At 35.2% G+C, this 26,638-nt stretch overlaps 1 long non-coding RNA gene across 1 annotated transcript in view; it reads left to right on the top strand.

Annotated features, from left to right (window-relative positions):
* Positions 1 to 5,847: 5,847 nt before the first annotated feature.
* The window catches only part of LOC134164887 (uncharacterized), a 40,382-nt gene continuing 19,591 nt past the window's right edge, over positions 5,848 to 26,638 (top strand). The window contains exons 1-2 of the long non-coding RNA XR_009965300.1: positions 5,848 to 6,229; positions 15,263 to 15,361. This is a non-coding gene — a long non-coding RNA (uncharacterized LOC134164887). The remainder of the gene's footprint in view (positions 6,230 to 15,262; positions 15,362 to 26,638) is intronic.

Consider the following 26,638-nt stretch of genomic DNA (forward strand, 5'->3'; position numbering starts at 1 on the left):
TTTTTTACATGCTTCCATGTTCAAAATATTTTGCAAACTGATTAGTTTCTGCATCACATTCTTAGGTGCCAGAGGGAGACAAATATTATTATCACAGGTTTACTGACAGGAAAAGAACAGCAGCACTGTCTTGCTAAAGGCTGCATCAGAAATTTGTGGCAGACATGGATCAAAGGGCGTGTCTGCTGTGCTGTTTGCCATGTGTGTGGTGATACCTGTGCATGCTCTAAATGGGACAACTCAGGCCCCACAACCGATTAGGATGAGACAGAATGTTAAATCTGCTCTAGCTGCTCTGGAGCTAATAGCATTGCACTGTTTCATGTAAATACTGTGTATGCGTGTCTGATGTTCAGTTACTGTGGGCTGTGTTGCTCCAAATTAATGTCCTATATAACCTCATATGCTTTATTGCTGTATCATTGCACTAACAGGGATGAAAGGATACCTTTTATTGCTGGGATTCATTAGCTGGTGCAGGTGCGAAGGACACCACTATTTTCCCAATAACATGGAATGTTCTGTGAAAGCTAAGGGTTTTGTTTTGTTTTTTTTTTTAATTGTTCTTTAATGAACACTTGAAAGAAACATATCAGTTCAGGAATTACACAGGAAATAAGCTTGTCAAACACAAAGCCACAGTGTAAACCAGGTTTTAACAAAATAATGTCCAGTAAATTAGGCAGTAGTCTTGTGGAAAAAGCATAATAGTGAGCATGTAATTAAGTACAGCATGGAAATTGATATGCATAAAGTAACTGAATTGAAACAATGCTGAAGTTAACGTTGTTTGCATGTCTGTGTATCTGACTTGGAATTACTATCATATAGTGTTCTTTGTAGATAATAACTATAATTAAATTAATCAATAAACAGATCTCACTACAGTATTTATCTGGTCTGTCCTTGGCACCAAAATGAAAGGAGTTCAGAGGAATTGCAGATCCTTTCATTTAGTAAATAAAAGCTTGTGTATATATCTTTTCCTTTAGTATAGAGATGCAGCTCTTCAGCATTAGATTTACAAGTACATGTGCTGTAGATAATGGACCCTTAGATTCAATTGTATGACATACGTTAAAATAGCTTTGTGGTTGCAAAAATAAGAGGAAACAAGTTACAGAAGATAACACTTTGAGACTTCGAAAGCAAATAGAAATGTATAGACAGGATAGATTAAGGAATAGAGATTAGGTATTGTGCTTTTCACTTCAAATTATGAACTGAAACTAATATCGACTGGCTGCACTAGTGAGAGCCTATCATCTGTGTAGTAAATATTTTTTGTTTTTTTTGTTTTTCTGCCTGCTCTTTAAAATATACTTCAGAATGGTTGAGATTGTCAGAGAACTTTGGAAAATTTGAAAATACATTCCATTAAAAAGTAATATGAAGTAGTATTTATCTATCTTGTGGATTACCCTAAAATTCTTAATTTTCCTTGATGTTTATTAGAAGCAACAAGGCCTAAAATTTGAACCAGCAGTATTCCTGTTCAAAACTAGTATGATAAAGGCTTAGTTTCAATAGCAGCAAAAATGACTATATCACTTGGAAAAAAGGTGAAAATAAGCTTGTACAGTTTAGCTAAATGACTATTTTATTACAGGTAGTTATATGAGGAAAAAAGAATGGCCATTTGTTCTTCGTGACAGATTATTTATAAAAATAAAACACAAGCAAAAGAAGATGTCTGAACTGTGGGGTCTATTAATACTGTTGAATTACTAAAGCACTAATATTTGACCTATTTAAGAGCCCCAATATCAGGCTTTGGGAAAAACATCTACAATATACCTGAAAAGTCCAGTTGCTGCCTACAGTTTATATGAAAAGTAGTAAAATACATAGAATAAATTTCTGCCTGTATCTTGGTATGGCTTGAGCTAACCTCACAATTTTAAGATAGACTTTAGTTTGCAGGATACCAGCTAACTGTTTTGCACTGAAGATTACTAAATGTACCATATGTGTGTACGTGTGTGCCCATGTGTGAGTGAGTGTGTGTATGCAGTAAATGAAGCACTCGTGTGCCATTTTCAGCCCGGGAAAGAAGAAAGCTGCTGAAGTGGTTTTTTGTTCTCACCCCGCCTTCCCCCCCCCCCCCCCCCCCCCCTTTTATTGGCCTAAATGAATGTTACAAAGAGGAAACCAGATGTGAGACAGGGATGACATGAAAGGATAGGTAATTAATATCGTCTGACTTAAGTTTCTTATCTTGATGGACTGATGTTTACAACACTGACCTTGGGGTGGGGGAAAGCACGACCTCCTTCAATATGAAATGAGAAAAGTCCGAAGGCTTTTGAGCTTCACAGAGAGCTCTGCTTCTCCTGTGAAGTGCAGTTTGATTTTCTATGTGTATGCATGTGAACATACAACTGTGTCTAACAGCAAGCTCTCTTAACTTACCTTTCACTAAGAAAATGTTAATGGTATTTTCATATGGTATGTTACTTTCTCCCCTTAGTTTTCTTTTGCTTCTAATTTATTTCATAACAAATTCAAGTCAAGTGTCCGAGAATCTAGGTAGAGAGGAGATGAGAGGCCTGCATAAAACCAGCACTATTTCCAATAGTTGATATTGCTGTCAAAAATAATAAAAAAAAATCACCTTTTGTTCTTATTTATTTATTTATGACATTTTGTCCATCATATTGTAATGAGTTTCTGCCGAGGAATAAAAGCAGCTTGTCTCTTTGAAAGCAGAGATGCAACTATTTTTTTGGGTGTTTGTTATCAAAACACAAGCTGTTTTTCCTTCCTCAAAGGATACCTTGCTGTACAATGGAAGAAACATCAAGAATTAAATTAGACAGCATCAAGTTCACATGAAAGAAAATACATTTCTTTAAACAGATTTTTTTTTTTTTTTTTTTTACAGGGAAACGAAGATGTAGGGGTTTAGTAATCTGCCTCTTCTCCAGCATGTGCTACTTTCTCTGCATAGATTTGATAGTATGAAACCAAATGGCAGATTTCATGATAACAGTCTAATTGTGAACAAGGAGCTTGAATTAACTTAAGTCATTTGGGAGGTCTTTGATAATTCCATATATTAGCAGGGTCTGGTACATTTTCTGGTCCCCTGCACATTTCAGAATGTGTTTCTGACTTTGATCATTTCATGATGTTAAGCATAAATCACAGACTAATTTACTATTTGCTTTGAGTGTTTTTTTATATAAATCTTTGACAGTCTTTCAGAACAAGCAGAATAATCCTGTGTACTGGAAAACAATAACATTTCCATTTGCAGCAATTAAAGTGGGACTACTAAAAGTGTGGGGCAGAGACCTCTGACTGACAAAAGGTTTAGAAAATTTCAGGATGTCAACTCACTGGCCATGGGCCATAGCTGTTGTTTTTTATGAGCATGCATGTATCCAGATGTGATGATTTGGAATATCTTTATAACTAGGTTGTAGCAGTCATTTTTGTTTTATAAGTGACATGTTTGTCGGTGGTCTCCAAAACTTTCTAAGCCGCTGATTTAAAAAAAATGCCACCATATTTCTTTATGTGGTTTGTTTTCATTTTCTTCTCAGCCTAGATTCTAATATATTTTGATATACAGGAATTTTATTAAAGGATTTCATTTTGTTCTTCCAGTTTCTGGCTTCAATGAGTGCACTACGTATACATTTGAGGGTGGAATGATGTAAAATGAACTTGTGTAGTGAACCCCTGTTTATACCACAACAGGACTGAAGCTCTGCATTGTCTTGATGCAGTTAACCAGTTCAAATCTTAAGTACGTTTCCATTTATAGTGCCTTTGCTCTGTGTTATCATTTACTTGTAAGTCTGTTCATTGAACAATGAATGAATTGTGCAAACAAGTAAAAAGAAAGGGGGAGACACAACCCCCATCCCCAAACATTTGTTTACTATTATATTAGCAAAAGGGCCTAGTTATTATTATCGCATGTATAACTTGTTTGTCCTGACAATGTCTGTGTTCCAAGCTTACTTGCTTGCTTTACTTATTATTGTCTTGATCCTTTATGATAATTTTTTTTGCAACTGGTTGTTTTTGCAGTAATTCCCTGTAAGATTTCAGCATAAGGATGATATAATTACTAAATAAATGTGTCGTAATTAATGTGACTGTTTATTACTGATTTTGAGTTGATATGAGATAACAAACTCCCTCAGAAGTGTACCAAGCTGGATTCTTAGACGAAGTGGTTATGATACAGATTCACCTATTCAATCAGGATGCAGTTTTCTTCATTGGGAGCATCAGTGAACAGACATTTCACAGAAACTCAGAGGACTGAAGTGCTTAAATCCCACTAAAATGAAAACTGCCTTAGGCAGTCTTCAAGTTCTTTAGATTATTTTCAATGACCCAGCCGTTATTTTCAGCCGTGAGAGTGAATCCTCACAGCAATGGTAGGCAGGCCAGTCCTGCATCCGTCTGGTATAGAACAGGTTGAGAGCAGAAAAATGAAGAGTTGCTGGAGCGGCTAATTTATGGAGAATCTGTTTTTTATATCTGAAAGTTACTGAAAGTCAATGAAGTTAATGTTAGGTATGAGGCTGATGCCGCATACTTAATGCGGCATTAAATAATCTTTGTCTGAATATTTACCTGAGCTTTGGGATCGCTTACTATTTCACTTATATAGAAGATATTGAACAGGCAAAGCCTCTATTTCTAAAGGCAGTAAGGACTACATTTTCAAAGGTGGTATTTAAGGTTATAAATAGAAGACCAAGGACCAGACCAAGTAGTCTGGGTGGTTAGCTACATAATTCATGTGGAAATACGTTGAAACTAATGTAAGCTAGAAAGAGTTTGATTGGGTACTTATGAAAATCTGATGGAAATCTACTTAGAAGCTCAGTATGCTTTGAAAAGGGCTACTGTTATGTTCAGCTATTGACTTACCATCTTCAGTAATATGTACATGAAAGCAGTTGCCAGATGTACACCTTAGATGTATGATTTGGTCTTATTAGAACATATAATCATTTACAGATTTTATTTTACTTTCAGACTGGCCAGAGATTGTGGAAAAAATTAGAAGAAAAAAATCATAGTGAATGAATCACTGAGTGAGTCTCTATGAAGAAATGTTTCACTTTCAACATCTCTGACCATACTGCTAATAACAACAGTAATGGAAGTAACATTTTTTTTTTTTTCAATTAAGACTTTAAAAAGTGAATTTACATGTTCCCTTTTCAAAAGTTACTTTTGGGATGACTTTCAACCAAACTTATACAAATTTGAAAAAATTGTCACTCAATGAGTATTTTTCACAGCAAGAATATATGATGATAGTAAAAATTCTTCTTTCATATCCTACTTGCAGGTTTTCCTTTGTAAATACAGCTTGTTAAGTAGTTGTGTACACCTGCCAATAGATGTGTATTGATTAACTTTGCTCTTTGTAAATCATAAAATCATACATATTTATGCTCTCTTACTGATTTCAGTTCTTTAGAACTTTTATTACTGGGATGATTTTTTTCTCAAATGTAAATACTAGATACAATATTTTAATGTATTGCTGTGTGAGAGAAATGCACACAATTATGGTTTTGGCTAAGACTCTGAAAACATCAAAAATCCCATCTATATTAATATATTTATATCTAGTTTAGATTTGCTTCCTTCAGTAGTAGGAGTTTGCTTAGCAGAAAGTTATCAAATATTGTATAAAGAGGGGATAGGAGAGTGTAGGTTAAAAAAATTGAACAGTGCTCCCTGTTTTCTAGTACAGCTTGCTAGAATGTGATATATGAATGGTATTAGCTGTGCATCCTTTAAAACTGTTATTAATAGCTAAGCACTGTATAGATAATTTGGGGATAAAAAGCAGGATGGAGTGCAGAAATAATTCTTGTGTTCAAGATAGATTTATTTTTCTTTGTTGCTTTTTGTGAGAACACTTAATGTGTGTGCTGAAGGGATGCACCTTAAAATTAGATATTATATATCAAAATGTTTTTCTGGTAGATAAAATCAATTGGTATTACATAAGCTTGTTCATCGGGAGCTGTTTTCAGGAAAACCAACTTTTGACAAACTCCAGCTTTTTCTTTTATTTTTTTATTTTCTTTCCTGAAGGGAACCGAAACTAATGTCTTAAACAGAGCTTCTGATTCTTCTCTTTGGAAATCACTGGGGTCTTACAGAGGAACTGAAATCTTGTCTCCATAATTTTTGCATAAACCAAGTTTATCAACTGAATGGTTTTGAGACCTTATGTCCCGAAGTAAGTATCAATGTTTAATTTTGGTATATTCTGTGCTGTTTCATTTAGCTGTAAGGCTGTTTCCCATTGATTAGGTAATATTACAATCTGTCTTTTGAATACAATCACAGAAAATGTCTGATTGAATCTCGAATGAACGTTACACTTTCTAGCATAGTTTGTCTCTCGTGTCCCAGAATTGCCTGGGAAAAGCATCTTTCATGGCCAGCTCTTAAGCAAAAGCATCTTTGTTTTCTGTTAAAACACCCCTGAGATTTGTAATATGCTAACAGTAATGGAGGAGCTTTCTTTTTGCTGGTAATAATGATATCAACATCTTAATTGTATGAACTATGTTTTAAAAATGTAAATAAATAGCACAAATAATTAATATTTTGAGACTTTGCTAACCTAGGTCTATAGCTGAACTTCAGATACACAGAAAATCCTATAAATGACAGCAGTTAGAATCATAGAATCAATTAAGTTGGAAAAGACCTTTAACATAGATGCTTTCCTAATTGGTCTTATTAAAATATGTGTGCTTTCTGAAGTGGATGCTTAGTAGGTGGTAAGTTTTCATTGGAACTCTCAGGTGCATCGTTCACCGGAGCAGCAAGTCTAATGCTCAGAAAAAAAATTAAGTTCTGAACCGTCATTTATGTGTATAAGTGCTGAACTCCGGTATGCAGCTTTTTCACACTCAATGCTAGGACCCAAATGCTAGGATTCTTTCTTGACTAAGAATTATTCCTCATTTCTTCTTGCATTCAATATGGCTCTTCATCTCTGAGAAGAGAGTTGCCTCAAGTCCTAAATACTTGGGTTTGGGATGCTTTACGGGAATTATTTTTTTTCTGTATGTCTATATATGTATGTATTTCATATCCATTTGCCTCTCCAGCTTCTTAGTAGCTAGTGGACTGTAAAACTTCAGATGCAGAGTGACTTCAGTTGCTTATCTGTAGGCTTTATCAATTCAATTAGGAGTAACATTCCTCTGCCCTCATTCTCCTAGTTGCTAATGGTAATAAATAATCATAAAGCTCTGAAACTTAACGATGGAGGAGGACTGAGTTGCTGAGGTAACTGTAGCTATTAAAGACCCCTTGGTGATGAGATACAGAATATTTACTGCTGAAGTGATTTAGTGATGCACTCCTACTTGGTTACTCTCCTGTGTTGCCTTGTACCTATTTTCTATCTATCTAGTAGTTCTTTTCCTTATGTATATTGATGACAGCTCTGCTGAATTTCAGGTTGTTGATTTTAGACTTTCACTTTACCAGTTTAGATTCTAACTCTTGTTTCCAAAGTGCTTGATACAGTGGCTTGGCATTTTCTGTAATTTTTGTTTCCATGCCTTTTTTTTTTTCCTCCTATCTTGCAAGTACATTGAAAATAGTTAAAGTAGAAGCTAGACTTCAGGGTATACTTTGGATTGACAAGCTGTTGATGGTAAATAGCTTTTGGTCATAGTATTCCTACATCAGATCTTGTCTGCAGCTCTATTCCTTTCATTTAGTGTTGGTTCAGCCGTGTAGCTGTAGCCCTCAACTTTGCTGTGAATAAATACCACTGAGTTCAAAAGATGCAGAGTCAGTAGGAGGGACCTGAATCTGGTCATAGGCAAAGCTGTTACAGGTAAATAATCAGCAGTACAGTCCTTCAGTTGCAAACACTGCCCTAAGTACTTCTGTTTGATTCTTTGAACACTGCTGCAGTAATAGATTTTTTCTGATGATACTGCTGCCACCATCTTAGTTGTCAAAGAAGAAACTCCTCTGTTAGTGTCAGTGTCTTCTGCAACCCCATTTGTATGCTCCTAATAACTTTTCTTATCCCTAACAGGAAATAGCAATTGCACTGTTGGGGTGACCTTGTACCTATACAACTTGTTACTTAGTTATTGTTCTTTGGAGGGTAGAAAACAGATCATTCTGACCCATTATTAATGGGTAATTTCGGTGAAAAATTAATTTAGAAGATAGTGGATATTTAAAGGAAAGACTGCATTTGTCCAAAGGAAGTGAGAGAAAATCACTCTGAGGCAGAGTATTTCTCCAGTCTGCAGTGAGGGAACTGAACATCTGAAGCAAAAGTAGATGAAATCAGTGAGAGAAGACCTGGTGGGGACCTGGCAAGGACTGAATTCCGCAGAGGAAGAGAACAAACAGGCTCCACCTGCACAAGTGACCTTTTTGCCATGGAATTTTATGGGAACTCATTCAAATAACTTAATTCTCAAGATCCCCTTACTCTTGCAGTCCTTTTACACTACATTCTGATAACAAGCAGTAAAGTGGTTTTGCTCAATTTTCCTTCCTTCTAGTTATTGTTTCCTGCCTTACTTTGTATGTGAGTGAAACTATTCACAAGAGAATGATATTCAGTCTTTCATGAAGGCATTCACAGAGGGGTGTTTGTAAGTCTTTAGTTGAGTAACATTTTTTTTTTGTGATTAAACCATAATTTTTTGATTGAAATCCTTGAATGTGAAGATCTTTCTGCACATGGAGAATTTAAAAATAAAACCAGACTTCCTCTTTTACTTACTCCCACGTATGCAGACTCTCCCTTTCTTTCTGTGATGGCTTTTAGCTATAGTATTTATTAGTGATGCAGTGGAGTTTTGTAGCATATTTGGAGCACAAAAGCCTGTGTTCAGCAAATTGGTTTGACTAATGTCATATCCATTTACCTGAACATTGGAGGTATATTTTGTTGCATTGCCAAAGAAAGCAACTAATAATACTTCTAAGAACTTTAACTGTAGGATATAGAGTGTGTGGTGTGTGTCTGTTCTTGGCAATAATTTTAGAGTGAAAATGAGATATTAAGAAAATAGATATCATTTATGCTATGTATGTGTTTTTTCACCCAAGGTTTGCAGTTCTTTCATTACAGTAAAATTCTATATATTCTGTTATAAAGCAATTAGCTGTTGTGTAACCATTCAAAGAGTACCAAAGTCCAGTTGAAACTTCTTATAAAGTTTTAGATTGTTACATATTGATACTGTATGCTTCCATCTACTGAACTGTCATGTTTGCTGTAACAACCAAATAAGCACTACTTCAGGAAATGTTTATGTAGTAACTTTATAAGAGTCTGTGTTGGACGAACTTTGTGTATAACACAATAAAAGGATACCTGTGTGAATAAGATGGTGTTTGTACTTCAGTCATATATTTTTGTTGTCCATGGATTCATCATATGGTTCCTCTAAATCAGCTTACTGGTCTGTAAAATGGCAATGATAATACCTTCCAAGCATACATTTATTCCACACCTGAGGTCTTAAATCTCAACCTGCCATAAACCTAAGTAGCAAAGGGAAATGCACAAGAACCCAACCCAATATTATATGAAGGTCCACCAGCAGAGGGAAATGGAGGTTTTCTGAAACTGTAATTAGACCTTTTGGATTTGAAGGTAAACTAGTACCAGCAGTTTTTTATGTACCTACAGAATTACACTGTAATTATATAGCAAAAGTTGCCAAAACTTTCTCAGTGCACAAATTTTCAATTTAAGACCCTACACCACAAGTAATAATAGGACTCTATACCACACCAGTGTTTGATTATAACAATAGGACCTCCCAAAGCTTTCTACCTGAAACTTCTAGATAACAAAAAGTCTCACACAGTATTTAAAGACAAGGTGAAGCAGCAGGCACTGTGATGGAGAAAGATACAGATACAAGGGCAATGGCAGGGCTGTTCTGCATTAGGTGCTCCCAACCTTTACCTGGGAAGGCTAAATGATAGCAATGGCATGTGTTAAATGATTTGGAAGCAACACCAGTTGAAAGACAGAGTAGTAAAAGGATCATATCATGATGTTATATGAATGCCTTAATTGTGATGCTATATGCACCAAGGTTCACCAAGAAAAGGCAAGAAACAATTTTACTGATTTTTCTTTTAAATTTATTTTTTCCTGTAAACCAAAAAAATCCCCAAGCAACAGAGGTGCTGCACGTCAGAGCCTGTGCAGAATATAGTGAAGGATATCCAGAGAACAATAAGAGTTCCAATCAAAGTTTAAATTATTCAAAAGGACTGATATTTTTGAAGGAGATTGCTAGAAATCTGTGACTGGTTTTTGGTATTTTTCTTTTTATTTTTTTATTTAGATCAATATGAACTCTGTTTCAGCAGTACAAGCTATCAGGTAATTGTCTTTCTTACCCATTTAGGTATGCTTTACATAAACTAATCCATACCATGTATTTGTTTTAAGGTGACCTTCCTGTCAGGTGGCAGATTATCATTTGCTTTCATTAATGCATCAACAAAAACCTGAGGAGAAATATTTCTCTCCGTAGAACTTCCCCTTCACCTGTATCACTTTAGTAACATGCATTACCTCTCCTCATTAATTTTGCCTCACTAGTATTTTTGAACAGCACAGCTACAGTAACATTGCAACTGCATCATAGAATTGTGATATGACAGATAAGGTACTGTGCAGTCATGGGTCTATATTGCTTCAACTCCTTCAGCATTTGTTTCTTATAGATTGCTTGGGTTTTAACATGAATTAAATAGTAGTAAATTGAAATAAAGAACTTAAAAAAGTTCCTGTAATGGTAAATAAGAACTTCTTGAGTTTAGAGACACTGTGAGATGATACAGAAGCTAACTATATACTTACCTTCTGTATTTCTTTTAAACCATTCAGAAAGTGAAATCTAGTCCTTTGCTGGTCTTTGATATGTTTAGGTGTTACCCAATATTGTTGCTAAAATAAAATTATTTCTGTTTTCTGTCTTAGATCACAACCACCAAGGTTTTGTAGAGTAACTTTTGAGACCAGTTATCCTGAAGATATTTTTGCAATACATTTTGCATATCTTCTTGAGCCAAACAAATTTGGAAGTGTTAAGATTTACCTTTGTAATACAATACAAAGATAGTGTTCTATCCCCCCAGTGTCTGTTTAATTTATTTAGCAAAACTGTACATAGATCTATGTTGTAGCCAGAGAATATTGTATTGCTTGGCTGTCATTTGTTATATTTCCAACAAAACCAAATCATATTCTGTCATTTGAATGAAATGACACAATCACTAGCTGACTCATATTGTTTATTTGTTCTTCCTAATGTAAGACCTGTATGGAAAAGGAATATGCAATTTCTAAAAAAATATTATGGTTTAGGATGTAACCTTTTTTCCTGTAACATAGGAAAAACATTCTTGGCTTTCTCGTACTCTAGCATAATAGATACTGCCTTTTTTTATGCATTGCTAAGCTTTCTCCTTTTGTTCCCCCACTCCTTTTCTCCTTTTATAGAATCATAGAATCATAGGATAGTTAGGGTTGGAAAGGACCTTAAGATCATCTAGTATCCTTCTCCTTTCTTCTCCTTTTCTCTTGAGATGCTGAGCAAATGATGCCAGCAAACATGCAGTGCAAAATTATGTTACATAAACAAACTGCAATATATGCCAATCAAAAGCCATACACGGAAAATAAATCTGATCTAGATGTCATCAGATCCACAGATTTTGAATCTGCTACCTCTGGCAGGTTTGTATTACAGAAGTTTTCATTTTTTCCTTTGATTTTTGTGAGTGTTGAACTAAGCTGTGGGAAGGTGAAGATGTTCCAAATGTACATATATACAAAGGACCTGGGAAGGTTTTCATTCCAATCTCGGTGTCTGAGCTGTTACATGTATCTGTCAACTCAGTAGTTTTCCACCACTCTCCTTCCACTTGTTGGTCTCTGGCCTTCTTAGGACATGGTGGCTATTCTCTCCTCAGTGACTGGTTTAGCTGTTACTTGGAATGAATCTCAATCTAAGTCAGCCACTAACTCATCTATGATGAGAGCATCTCCATTAATTATGAAGAGCTAACCATGGAAGGGTCAGTCACAGAATTTCTGCTTTATCTGTTCTTGATACTTAGTTCATTTCCCACCATGTAAAGAGCTTCATCTGCCTTCTTTCCCCTACGTGTTATTAAATGACTTTGGTAAATCTTTATTTAAGAAACTTAATGCCAGAACAAATTTAATCTTAGAAAATCTCTTGGAGGTTCTTCCTGTGCTAGTTTTCAAATGGTTCTGGCTTCTCTGAACAGAAGTGTTATTACAGTAGAAACAGAGAAATGATAGTTGATGTTGAAGAGATAAATAAGACACTGGTATTCCATATTTTATTGCTGTTTTATTAACAATCCTCAGTTTGCAACTAGGAAGTCCCATGAGGTATTACATTAACTAAATGTACTGGGGATTAGTTCATGCAATTTGCATCCAAATATCCTATTAGATGGCAGTTTGTAGTAATGGAGATAAACTTTGTGCAAAAGTTACAGTCAAAACCTTACAGAAAAAGAAGTAAGCCATGTCGTTTAATTCATTTTTATAGGTGGTAATTTGTAAATGGAAATCGTGTGGCCTAGTTGATATGGAAAAACAATTTTACATGTGGATGGTATGGTATCTTCTTTAAATAAATGATACATATCTTCATCTTTTGGTAATTCATAGCTAAATGGGCTGACCTCAGCTTTCAAAAGAATGTGTAATTTAATTTTGATTCACAATGAACATATACGGTTCTTTAAAAGGTGGGACTCTTTTGAAGTTATCCAGATCTTGGCACAGAAATACAGCCATCTCCAGACCTGTGCAAAATAACAGAGCTGTTGATGAAGGAATAAAAGAAGCATGTCATCTTTGTCATAATAAAGTCACTTGTTGGTGTATTGCAATTGTAATTTGAAATGCTGGAGAGAAAACATGTAGCATTATGCCCTGCGAGCATCATGCCCTGCCAGCATCATGCACCCACACCACAGTGATGCAAGGTGTATCCATCTCTGCGTCCCAGTGTTGTACAGCGCCACGAGGTGGAGGTAAATTGTGGGTTAATTTTCAGACTGATGGCAAGAACAGAGAATGAAGCATCAGAAATACTGTATGCATGTAGTATGTGGGATGCCCCACATACCTCACAAAATCATGAAGCGACTTAAATTATATCAGTACAGTACCCTGTGTTTGTACTTTGGACTCCAGTATTAGGGTATGTGCAAAATACAAAAAACATCTGATGTGCACTGTTCAATCTTCTTTGACTTGTTACTTAATTCTGCATACATATGTACAATGTGATACAACAAATATTAAATGTATATACTAAAACACATGAATTCAAACCCCCATTTATTTTATCAATTGCTAAAGCTTATTTGATCACAAGGGACAGGGAGACCAAACAGCTATAAAAGAGCTCCATTTTCTATCAACTGAACCAAATCCTTCTTTGATCTGTTAATCCCAAGTTTATAAGGTTAGGAGATAAGCAAGCGTAACTAAATTCCTTTTTCTTTTTGTCCACCTAATAGTCTATGAAGCAAAGCAAACATAATAAGCTTCTTTGCTGCTTTTCAGCCTCTTCTTGCTGAATAATTCAAAAAGTGCATTACAGGTTTTATGAGTACAACTGTACACACAAGCAATATTCCATGATTATTTTTTTTGCATGCCTCAAATTTGCATATATTATATTTTTATTTTGCATTTCTGACAGGGAAGCTGACTGCCTAGTCGTTCTTGGCTTTTTATTAGGTCTTTGATGCTTGCTGGAGGAGAAGGCCTCTTTTGTCTCTGATAGCCTTAAGGCAGATCTAGGTTAGCAAGAAAGCCAGAGGTTTCAGGCTTGTTAAATGTCACAGTAATGGCTGTCTTTACGCATTGAAATACCAGCCTTCTTCTTTATAGGAAAATGAATCACATTACCACCAAGGGAAGGAAAGCCTTTGTTGGAGGAGACTGCTAGTCTGCTACTTAAGAAGAGGATTTAATTTTCCCCTCCAGGCTTTTTGGCCAGCCCACTACAGTTGCCCTTGTGGAACTCTGATATCATAGCATGAGAAGGATAGCAAACAAGAAAGAGCAATTAGCCATTAATCATACTCATTTTGCACTGGATGAACAGACCATTTAAAATACTGTATGTGTTCAGTACGTGAGCAAGAATAGACTCTGGACAAAGCATGAATGTGTAGGCATGAGTGTATAGGATTTTATTCTTGCACTCTGGATAAGCATTTCTTGTTTAATTCTTATTCAGTGTCACTAGTGTTATGCATACTGCTCCTTATTAAACCCCTCTCATAAGTTTTGGTGCAGAGATAATTAAATTGAAGGTTTATGTTGCCTACAAAGTGCCCATTTTTCATTTCTCATAAAAGTGGGTGCATTACTTTTAAATAAACATGTAAGAACTAAACTATTAATTCTGCAAAAAGAAAAAAATGATTGAAATAATTGATTACAATGTTATTCTCTATGTTTTTATCTGTTTCATGAAATAAAGAGTGGTTGATTGGTACTGTGTTGTTGCATGTATAATTAAATGCTTATATAGATAAATGTATACTTAGACTTTGTATTTAGTTACATTAGTGTAAAGGGAATGAAACTTCTTAACTAAATAGAAGCATATATTCATTATTTTGTCAAATACTATTTTGGTAGAAAGCAGAATTAAAGGGAGTTTTATTGATTACATAAGAGCATTAGCATGTGTAATGGGGAAGTGTTAGAAAAAGTAAGTTTGTCAAGATCTTTTGCAATTGAGACCAATTTATTACAAAAAGAAAATACTGTTGGTGGGTGTTGAATTGACCTGATTGCTTCTAGTTCCCAGGTCCTTTAAGTTCCTTGGACTAGTAGATTTCATTTTTCCATAAGGAAAGTAAGTTAGTTATTCTGCTTTTTCAGTCACATACCTTTTGGTGAACTTGACATCAATTTAGAGTGGTTCATTTATCTGAAAAGAAAGAGAAATAAGGCATCTGTTGTTATTAAATCTAGCAGAACAGCTTCATTTGAATGCTGACCTAGGTACTTCGATCCAAACACTATCCTTTGCTTTCTGAGCTGCAACAACTGTCTTTTACTTTTTGGACTTGATTTGTGACCTTTCCTGTACTTCACCCTGTAGAGCTGAAAGAAATGCTTATAAGAAATGTCAGAGCTTACATGTCCTCCCTCCTTATCAATCTGCATGCTTCTGATTTCCAGAAAATGTCCAGAGCCTCTCTCATCTTTGGTTACTGAGAAGAATGTGATCTCCTCATGTCTGAAACTGTATCTGGAAAGATGCCACTGCATGACTTTCAGGTATGTTTTCCTGGTGAGGAAACCAAGGGATCACAATATTAATTTCAATTACAAATGACATTGTTCCTTGACCTTTGCTAATCCACATAATTAAGCATGCAATATCTGTCTTAATTCTAATAGAATTGCTGGTCATATGGTGAAGAGTTTTGTGATTCAGAGAATTAGTTCTTAGCTCTCTTACAGTGCTTTTGGGTGATCTTTGGCAAGTCACTTGCTTTAATGTATTGGTTCCCTGACTTTGAAAAACAGGTTAAAGACAGTCTCCAAGGAATGATGTTTGCTGGATGTGTCATGAAAGAAGTAAGTTTAAGGAGAAATTTAAGGGGGCAACCTTGTTTTTCACCTGAAAGTTTCATATTTTTAAACCATGCTTTCCAAGCACAGAGCCTAGAAATTTGTTAGAAAAGAAAGTGGAAGTCTGGTTGATCATAAGATGATTCTAAAACCTAAAATTTTAAGGAAAGTATCTACAGTCATGAGATAGGAAATTCTTAAAATGTACTTTTAATTAGGATCTTTGCCTACTAAAGTCCTTGTAGAATAGTAGATTCTGCCTACCATTCTGTAACACACTAATGCTAGTTTTCTTTAAATATTGCATGCTATTATTCATTTTCGTTTTCTTTCATTTCAAATTTAGGAAACACTTTTTTTTTGTTCTTTTTTTAACTTAGTCTTATTCACCACATATTTATATTTTTCTACCTGTCTGTAATGATATTCAAACTGAACAGATACACTTCTTTCTGCATCCTTTTTTTACTTTAAAAAAAGTTCTACAGGAGTTCAGATTACTTCAGATTCCTTCAATGTACTACTGGTGTGCCTTATAAATAAAGTCAGTAAGGACTTTAATTACTATATTCTGCAGAATTTACTAAATATAATTTCATACTTTTGTTTTGATTTGAACTTAACAAAGTAGTATAAACTAGGCGGTAGATTATGCTGTAAAACAAAAGTAATTTTCCAAGAAAAGTATCCAAATTTTCCAAGAAAGTAGGCAAGTATCTGTCACTATTTGTATATATAAATATTAGTTGTATGTAAACTTGGCAATGTGGGATTGTGCAGGTTATCTGTAGTAACTTATAGCCCTTTTCTGAAAATGTATCCCTTCAAATATACAATACAGCAAGTAGAATAGGAGAAGAAGTCAGGGTAGGTAGCTTGTTTAAAAAGTAATAGAAAAGTCATGAGGAGACTGTTGTTCCTGTCAACTAGGTGCAGTTAGTAACTCAGTGCTAGAAACTCCACAGATAAAATGTTATTGACGAAAATGCTCAAAATAAATATGAATAAAGTGCTAAAAGTGATTGCACTTCCGGGGAGAAAAAAAAAGTAAAGATCAGTCAATTAGGCGTTCTTAACTGTATTAGATTTCAATCATGGAACTACAAAAGGTGTGATGACAGACAATTCTTTTTAGAACGTTGAGGTTGTTCCAGTAACCCTGTGTTTCTTATAATAGTATTCCTGAGATAATGATGGTGTTAAGGTGATCCAAAATCTATCTGGATTCAAAAAAGAACTTTCCAGTGGTCTCAAAGTCTCCTAGATCAGGATCATTGACTACAAAGTACAAACGAAACTGAGTCAAATAATCTGTCCTTGCATAGAATTAATAGAATTAAAAAGAAAATAGATAAACAAGGTAAACAAAGGGAACATACTTGTTCATTTTAAATAATGTTGCAGACAGGCAGAATCTCACAGGATAACTAATAATTATGTAAAAGGATATTGTGAATTATTTTTTGTAAGAAAGGGAACTGCTCATTGAGTATTACTGTTTGTACGACTGTGTACCCTTCCCCTATTATTCTGAAAAATTGCTACCTCTAGTAATTGCATGTAATTGCAGGTTCCTGAGTAGCTGTCACGTTAGTAAACTTGAATGAGGAAAAAGATAACATATAATGCTTTTTTAAAATAGAAAATAAAATAAGCATAATTGCTGTGGTGTAGGATGCATCAAGTTTTGGGCTTGTTAGTTTTGACCATGTATGTTTAATCATGTGTCCTCACATTTTCATTTTGAGTAATAACAGTGATGTTTAAAGCAGTATTCAAATGGGTGGTACTTATAGTGGAAACCAATAGCTGGTTAAAACCAGATTCAAATCTTTTTTTGGATCAAAAAAGCAGAAAGTCTGGTATATACATGATAATTTCACATACAGGGATATAAATGTCTCTAAATATCAGATTACCTATTTATGGCATGCTTTACTTCCATAGTTTAGAGAAGAGTCTTGGGATACTCATACACAGTTGGATGGTTCTGGTTCAACTTAAGAATGGCAACAAAGCTCTTTAAAAAGGAAACGGATTTGCAAATGCTGTGGATAGTGTATATAGTATTTTTATATTTCATATTTAAAGTGTTTTAAAAAATAAGGCTAAAATTCTTGTCTAGAAAACCAAATTTTGGGCCTTCATCATAATGAGCAATTTTTTTATTTCAAATGGGCAAAACCCATAAAAGAATGTCTCCCCTTCCATTTGTAAGAGGATTTTCACTCTTCCAACATCAGGTGGTGGGGACCAAGTGGATATTTCAGTGTATATTCCTGTACAGTGTCAACTTCAAGCTTAGCTTTGCCTTGTTCAGAAACTAGGAAAGATTAATCTTTGGTCTGTGGCCTAAGAGGAGTTTCCTGCAGTAGAGGAACCATTGGTAATTTGGTGTTTTAGGGCCAACATTGGCTACTAGTGTAGCAGTAAAGAGGGGAGCAAGGGAAGGTATTCTTGCTCTTCTTACTGCCAAAATGCTACAGGTAAAAGGAAAGAAATTATCTGTGTCAATAAAGACACCAGGGGAAAAGCTCTGATTAAATGAGTTGTCCTTCAGCAGCACTGAAAGATGTCTTTCATCAAGAACATAGCCTGTTTGTGTGCCTCCCTCCCCCTCTGTCTTCTCTTGCAGTATGCAAATATTTTCTTTTTTTTTTTTTTTTCTTTTTTTCCCCTTTCTTGCACAGCTTGATATGTGATTGGTTCTCTCTTTCAACACAAATGACTGTAGATAGATTTTTGCTATTTAAATTCAGTATCTACACCTTGGTTCTCAAACACAGGGGGAAAACAATATAGTTCTGCCTGTAGGAGGTTGAATTTGTAAATATATATTAGTTTGGAAATACAATGAGAGATAATAAAATATTCAAAAAGCAGCCTACTCTTGTGGGGTATTATTCTGCACAGCCAGGGAGCAGATTAATGACACCACACAGAAAAACATAAGATATGCACAATAAAATATGGATTGGGGTAGTAATGTGGGAACTAAAATTCCAGTCCTGGCAGCCTGTGAAACACATGTGTTTTAACAAAGTTTATCAGCTTTAAATAGCAACATTTAAAAGCAGTTGTTATTTAGTTGGGAGATGTGAAATTTTCTATCCCAAGCAGCTAACCACCAGCCACAAGAATTGTTTCCTATTCAGGTGTGAGTGGTATTGTTCTCCTGAATAAGATTTAGAGCCAATAAGTCCATCTTGGGTGAATTTTGAAGCTGTGTTTGGTTTGTTTTTTTTTTTTCAGGAAAGTGTTCTAGGAAGCATCCTGTCAAGGGGCTGTGCATATAGCAATGAGGTTGTTATATTTGTCTTCATTTCAATTTCATTTTATACTTCAGACCTAAGCTGCAATCTTGAAGTGCCTTCATGTAGGAGGATGTAGGAAAAAAGCGTCAGAAGGGGAGTTAGTTCCGCTGGTCCCTGGCTATGTGCCTCGGATGCTGCACTATGAACCTGTGGGTTCTCCACTTCTGTTTGCTAGTTGACTACTGACCTTTCTGACTGCAACCTATTGTCTTAGATTCATGCAGGACAATTTCCAGTATATTTATAAAGGTGGGAAGTATGGTGTCATATGTTAAATAAATACTCTTTAAGTTTGGATGAAATCTGTCATCAGCTGCTCTCCAAAGTCTTCAGCCCAGTTTGCATTTTAACACTATAGACAGTAAGATGTGGCATTTGCAGTAATATTTTGCAAACACGTCTTCTTTAGGCAATGCTAATAGTACTACTTGTAGTGAAGCTTGTTTGAAATTAGAAAATACTTAACTGCTGCTGACAACTTTCACAAAATTCAATAGCTTGGTTTGAAAACTTCCCGTCAGATATCCAGTTTTATCAGCCAAAGAGGGTGTGCTGCTTTGGGAACAAGGGGCAAGAGAGTGATCTTTGCAAGTAGTGAGAAAACATAATCCTGACCTTAAAAAATTGTCTGAGTCCAAGATGCTTATCCAGGATGAGAAATTTGAAGGGGAGAATAAGGTTTTGTTTTAGTGACCTGCTCTTTATTTATCACTGTGGACAGTCACTAAGATCTGGCAAGTGTAGATGCATGTGTGAAACCTGCTTATTTTGCGGAGCCAGGCAGGGGCTTCCATTTAATATTACCTGGATTTGCACTTCCTTTGTAATTTCAGTTCTGGAGTGCTGAGGGCCAGGCAGTGTTGGTGTCTGAATGCTTGTACCCAGACAGCAGGAGCAAGGGAGGATATTTTTCTTGCACTTGAAATAATACATCTCTTCTCCCCATACCTGACCTCGGCCGGAAGCAGCACGTTGCAAGAGTAATAGCCTGGGATGCAGATGGGAGAGTTAGGAAAAAAATATGTACGTATTCGTTAGCTGTTGGAATTATGGTTGTACACACAAACCTGTGTTTGATAGTCCCCATTTTAAGTTTTCAACTTAATGTAAGGCTTTTTAATGCTTAATCTCTTTATATGTATTTATAAATGTGTATGTATGGGCATATATGCAAACATACAAATGAACAGACAAAACACAATTAACTTGATTTAATAAGAGGAAGGGAGTGTTATATACAGTGTTAGAGCTGGATAATGATATTCATAAACTTGATCTTTTTCTGGTAAGTTTTTGTAAGTGAGCAGCTGTATTGAACATTATAATCATGAAACATGAGTTTAGCTGATGTATTTTTCAATTTCTAGATTTTGAAACTTTGTATTGCCACTTTTAAACAATTTTAAAATGTTTTATTTGGGGAAAACCTTTTAATTTTAGCCTCATGTTATCAGCCTTCTAAGTCTCACAAAATGATAACATATTTCAAAGCTTAAATCCAAGAGCTTTTTTTACAATCCTTTTGAAATTGTTTCTTCTGTTCTTAGTGACTTGCCTTTCTCTTCTTTCTTCTGAATACATTTCCTCTGTGCTGCTGTATCAAAGAATTCTTTTTCTTTTTGCTGATTGTTTATACATTTGAAGGCTTTTAAAGAGGAAGCAAGAGCCCTGTATGTGTAATTGAAAGCCCATCCATGGACTTCTGCTTTTGAACCTGGGTTCTACAAATGTGTAGCTGTTTTCCTCACCCCAAGTAACAATAATAAGATGAAAATGAGATTGGGTTAATTAGTAATTGGTACATGTGGATTTAAAACTTGAATTGTCTAGTACATGGTTTCTGGATAATCTTTGGGAGCTCTGAATATATATGCTTGCCTTGAACTGTAGCATAAATATAATCCTTTCCTTAAGATATTACTGCAAACAGCAGTTAAATCAGACAGTGATAAATCTTCCAGAGCCACTCAAAAGTGGTCTGTAGCATCAGGATGAGATTGTTGTGTTGATAGGCATTACATATCTAACTCCCACTGAATGAGTGTCTTTTAGAGTGTCTTTTAAAATGTTTGGTGTTGGACTGCCCCAAATCATTGGTGACTTCCACAGCCCTTGAATGGAGAATAAATTAATGAACAGAAGAACAACTTATTAGGGGGAGCTGAAATGGAAATGAAACAGATGTTTGCAGAGCAATAAAATATCCCATGAGCTGTGTATCCTTCTGAGGCAAATCTATATAGATGATATAAATTACTTTAACTTAATTGTAGTCTGTTTTAACTGAATCAAGCTATGCTGTCTTACATTGGCTGAGGATCTGAACCAGTCTTTTTAATTTTTAGTTTACGTTTTTGTCATGTTTGTGGTGATGATCTGTGTGGATCTGGAAAAGAAATTGAAGTATTTCTGGAAAGTAAACTAGGAAATTATGTATAATAATAACTTTTATTACTACTTTTATTATGTTTCTACAGCATAATAATGAACCAGAAGTGTTGGTGTAATATAATGGTAAATTATGATAAGCTGTCTTTAGAAAATACTGGCAGTTACTCATATCTGTAACATAACTAGAAGTATCTGGAAATTGCTATATAAAAAGATTTGTCTTGATTGCAAACTAAATATTGACATCCTCCCGTGGACAAGATCCTCCACTAATTTCAGCTATCCCATTTTACCTCACCTAATGATATGAAGCGGTCACATTATAAAACACCTTTCTGTTGTTACTGGGAATCTTCCTGACATCTGCACAGTTTTAATAATATCTCCTCATCATTTGATTTCATGCACACCTATACAAACTCATTGTCTCAATATTGTGCTTATAGAAGCAGTTGTGCAAAGTCATTGTATTGGGTACTATTGCAAGGAAAAAAAATCAGTAGCAATTCTGTTTGCTTAATGTATAAAAAGAAACAGAGTCCTGTTTACATAGTGTTAGCCACACGGTTCTGCAGGCTCAAGTGCAGCAGAAATGAGTTCTTGGAATTAGATAAAGTAGCCAAAGTAGCTAAAGATCCTTGTAATCTCTGTGGCAGGATAGCTTTTTTTTTTTTTTTTTTTTTTTTTTTTTTTTTTTTTTTTTGAGTAAGAAGGTGCCTTCTTTATATTTATACCATTTTTTTCCAGATCAGAGCTATCTCCTCTTTTAGCAAACTGAAATCAGATTTAATACTACTGAAACTACTTCTGCTCTGCTGACAACACCCAGAGTTTATAACAGCAAATACAGATCTGTTATTAAAAAATTTCCTGTTTTACTGGGGAAAGCTGCTCGTTGTTTCATCAGTAATTTCACAGATATAAAATTGTCACCAAAAGCAGCTGCTACTTCTGAGAGAGGGGAAAAAAAATGAGAATTTCAAGGGAAAGAGCTTTCTTGGGAACTGGATCTACATGTTTAGAGCAGAATTCCTTGAAGATGAGCACAGTTCTGTCTGCAAATATTGAGACAAGAAACATCATCAAGACAGTTGCTTACTTACTTCATCTACAACCACATGAAAAATGACAAATGGTAAAAACAGATTGACTAATTATATATTAGTTCTGTGAACCACCTGCCTAACTGTTTGCAGAACTGAAGATAAGGTCAATGCTGCAATTACTTTGCTTATGTGTATGTACCGGTTTTTAGGATTCAAGCAATAGCAAATGTGTGTCATCAAAGGTGATCACCTGAGCAAAATTATTCCATAGAGCAATCTGTTTAGAAAAAAAAAAAAAAAAGTAAAGAGAGCATAAACTTGGTAGCTAATGAAAAATAACCCCCAGTTAGTACAGTGATGCTGTAATGGAGATAATAGTAATGATTTAGAGATAAAATCAGTAAGAGAATCAGGCTCCTGAATTTTATGAAGACTGTCTTGTATAGTTTTTAACTGAGTCAACAAGGCTATTTCTGTAAAGTATCTATGGATAGGTATTTATAGAGTATTCTTCATAATAGTCAAGGATTAACTGACCTAAATTTTTACTATTATCAAGTCTATAAAAATTTTACTTGTATTTTAAAATAGTTCAGATTTATCCAGGTAACTTTGGCAATCTTTGATACAGGTGCCAATGCACCCTCGTTTGTGTTTGGGTTGGTGTTTGAGATGCTTCTGTATTCTTTCTTTCCACCTGTTCCTTTTAGGCTCTCAATTTCTTTGCCTTTTGTTCATACACCAACAGTGAGCTATGATGGAGAGAACTACAGCTCATATGAAATAAATCGAACAGCTCTACTACTTGCAGATTGTAAAATGAGAAAAACTCAATGCCATAGCATATAAGACTGGCCCAAATGGAAGCCCTGCTGGGCAACATATACATTTTTATGGCTTATTGTTCGCCTCCTTTGTTCTATACACAAATGCACAGAAGAAGAAGACAGGATTAAAAGATTAGTTATGTCAGTTCCTCTTGGTTCCACTATTTTGCTGCTGTTTTATTAAATCAAGCTACTGACCAAACATCTAGTTTCACCTTCCTGGGAAGGGTGTTTCTCTATGCCTACAATTGATTTTCACACTTTAATCAAAGGCTGTTCAAATCTTTCAATAGAAAACTCAGGTATGTTTCACAGACTTAAAAAAAAGAAAGAATAAAATGAGAAACTTTTACATTGTGGTGCAACACAGCCAACTTGTTTAATATACATATCTGTACACTATTGTACACTAGAAAAGCCTTTTTCCCCACAGGTGTTTTGAGAGAAGGCTGCCAAAAGTCATCTCTTCCTTCTTTGTGTATGTACCTGCATGCTACAGTCCTAGGAGCTGCTGCCTGTTCATAAACACTTTGCCGTTACAGCATATTTGGAGATTAGAATCACAGGATATTCTGATTTGTAGGGGACCCACAAGGATCATCGAGTTCAACTCCGAATTAATTACATATTTATATAAGCCTATCTTGTAGCATGATACACCAAAGCAAAAGTAAAGGCAAAGCATAAAATAATCCAAGCAGAAATAGTGTATTGGCTGAGCTGTCACACTCACGTTCAGTGACGGAAGCACACAGTGTTGTGGCTATCCTGGAAATATACCCTGAAATACATTTGGCAATGTGTGTAAGAACTCTTTCATTTTGGTAGGATGGATAAAACAGTAATCCCTGGAACAGTGGATTTACAGTGTTTTACCATCAGATTTTAGCCAGAGTAACACTGACATAATGTAATGGAAGACCTGGAACATCATTATGCATGAATGCAGGGGTTTTATGGATGTAGATGGTACTCAGAAAGCTTACTTTTGAGATTCTGAGGTCGCTAAAAATGTGTCCCATTTCAATTTTAATCTTTTAGAAGTTTACTAACTCACATCATCTATTGTAAGGCTTTGATCTTGTAAGTGCTGGCACTGTGCACAGCAGGAGCATTTGATTTAGGGTAAGTGCATACAGTGACTGACACAAAACTCAGATGAAATTAAACAAGCAGCTGAGGGCTCTGTATTATTAGAAATCTTGAGCTTCTTGTATACCTCTCCTCTCAGCAATATTAGGTAGGAAATGAATATAGAGTGTGAACAGGGAGAGGGCTATATAATTATGTAAGCTCAGCCTTCAGCTGACAAAGGAGATGCCTGCTTATGTACTTTCTGTTTGCAGTGTTTTTTCCTGAATACCGCACTGCTTTTCTTACCTTATCTGCTTTGCTCATCACCTTTTAACTTAACATCCCACTGTCTATTCCTGCATGGTATAAGAGTGATTTCTGGTTAGTAATTTCTGACTGCTTTCTTCCTCCCTTATGGAACAATTGTTTGTCTTGGTCATACCACTTACTGTGCCCTAGCATTCACAAAGGCAAAGCAATTAATTCAAAGACCCAAGCACATGCACTGCACTAGAAAAGATGCTATTATTTGCAATCACTTCATTTGCTGAAACTAGAAATTCAAATCTCCACAAAACTCTCCCTCAAATAGTATTTACAGACCTTTATGTGTAGCTTATTCTGTCATTTTAAATGGTATATCTGCATTCAGTGGACAAACTACCCTTTTGTGAATTCAGCAGCAGTACTTGTCATCCTAAAGAAAATTACTCAAAGGACTACAGTATGATAGTAATTTATCAGCAGTGTTACTGTATGGGATTGCAAATTGTCTTATATCTTCCTACCACAAAAATGTCTGCTTTGCTTTCTCATTATTTTATCCCTTTGCTTATAGGTAGGAATGGTAGGGAATTAGGATATTTTACTCATAGCTAGTGATGATTGTTATTTTTATTCACAAAAGGCAAGGACTGGGAAGTTATTAAACTTATTTTCTTGAGTGAAAAAGATAATCATCACTTCATCATTTTTTGTGACTAAGATTCTCCATTTGCTTCACAGAATTACTGTAGTTAAAGGAGAGCTGTATTTTGCGGCTTAAATTGGTATGACAGTTAAAGAGATTCAGATCAACGGCTGCTGATATAGATATGATATGTTTAGTACTATTTTATTCTCATGGAAATGAGTTATTTTTCTGTACAGTGCCCAAACATAAGATAAACATAATTCCATACTGACATAAGAATAGCTGTTGATTACTATAATGTTCTAAGGAAAAGTACTTTGTCTCTTTGCAGTGGCATGTGGCTGGAGCTTTAGGATACAAAAGTACAGCTCTTGAATAGCTTGTACTAAATGAGCTTTTTCAGCTGCTATTTGCAGTATTGTGAATAATCTTGTAGTATGAATAGAAATACCACTCTGCCATAAATGTCATTAGCTAACGCTTCTCATATATTAACATTTACATAACAGAATTACATCAAAATCTTTGGCTTAGACACTCCATTAACTAACTTGATTCTAGTTGTCATTCCATGTAGTCTGGCTTTCATTCAATCCTGTTTACAAAAATGGTCATTTGGACACCAATCCGATTAACATGTCATATGAAGTACCTACTAAATATCACTAACAGTGATATTTAAATCATGAGCCACTTTGTACATCAAACCGTCCAAATGAGCATAGTGCATTTGACCATGCAGTGTCTGAATTCTTAAATTCTCTTCTTAGTGTTATATTTTCTCAAAATTGGCAGGTGCCAGCAAAACATGCACAACAAAAAGCAACGGCTCCCAACCCTTAGCTGTTCACAAACCCATTATACAAAATTCTATTTTTGCTAAGCTTTACAGTACAATGCCTTTATTTTTTTCTCATGTTAAAATTTCTTCTAGCTTACTTAATTTTTCAGTTTTAAAGTACTATATGTTGCTTCCTTCCTTCTTTGTTTTGTGCATGCATTTTTGAACTCTCCAGTGTATCACCTGGTGTGAGCAAGTTTTTGTTTCCCTTTGCTTACCATCTTTTTTGCTCTTTTAAGGCTTTCTCTTAGTCTGGCATAGCAAAAATGAGGGAAAAGTAATACCATACTGGAAATGAATTCATAATTCAAAAGAAAATTCAGAGAATAAGTCAAATTATGCCATCATACTGAAAACTTAAGAGATTTAGATGCTCATATTTACACATTTAAGATCCAGTTAATGAAAGTCATTCAAATAAACCAGGGGGATTACTCCCATGATTAAATCCTTATCAACATGGATGAAAGATCAGTAGGGCATAACTGGACCACGAGTTTGTTATGGTTGAAGTATTTTATGGAATGCACCAACAACTGATGTTAAAATGAAAAATGAGTGACTACAATGACCA

The sequence above is a fragment of the Pezoporus occidentalis genome, unplaced genomic scaffold (assembly GCF_034315485.1).
Source record: "Pezoporus occidentalis ecotype Australia unplaced genomic scaffold, CSIRO_AGI_Poc_V1 ctg227, whole genome shotgun sequence".
NCBI lineage: Eukaryota > Metazoa > Chordata > Aves > Psittaciformes > Psittacidae > Pezoporus > Pezoporus occidentalis.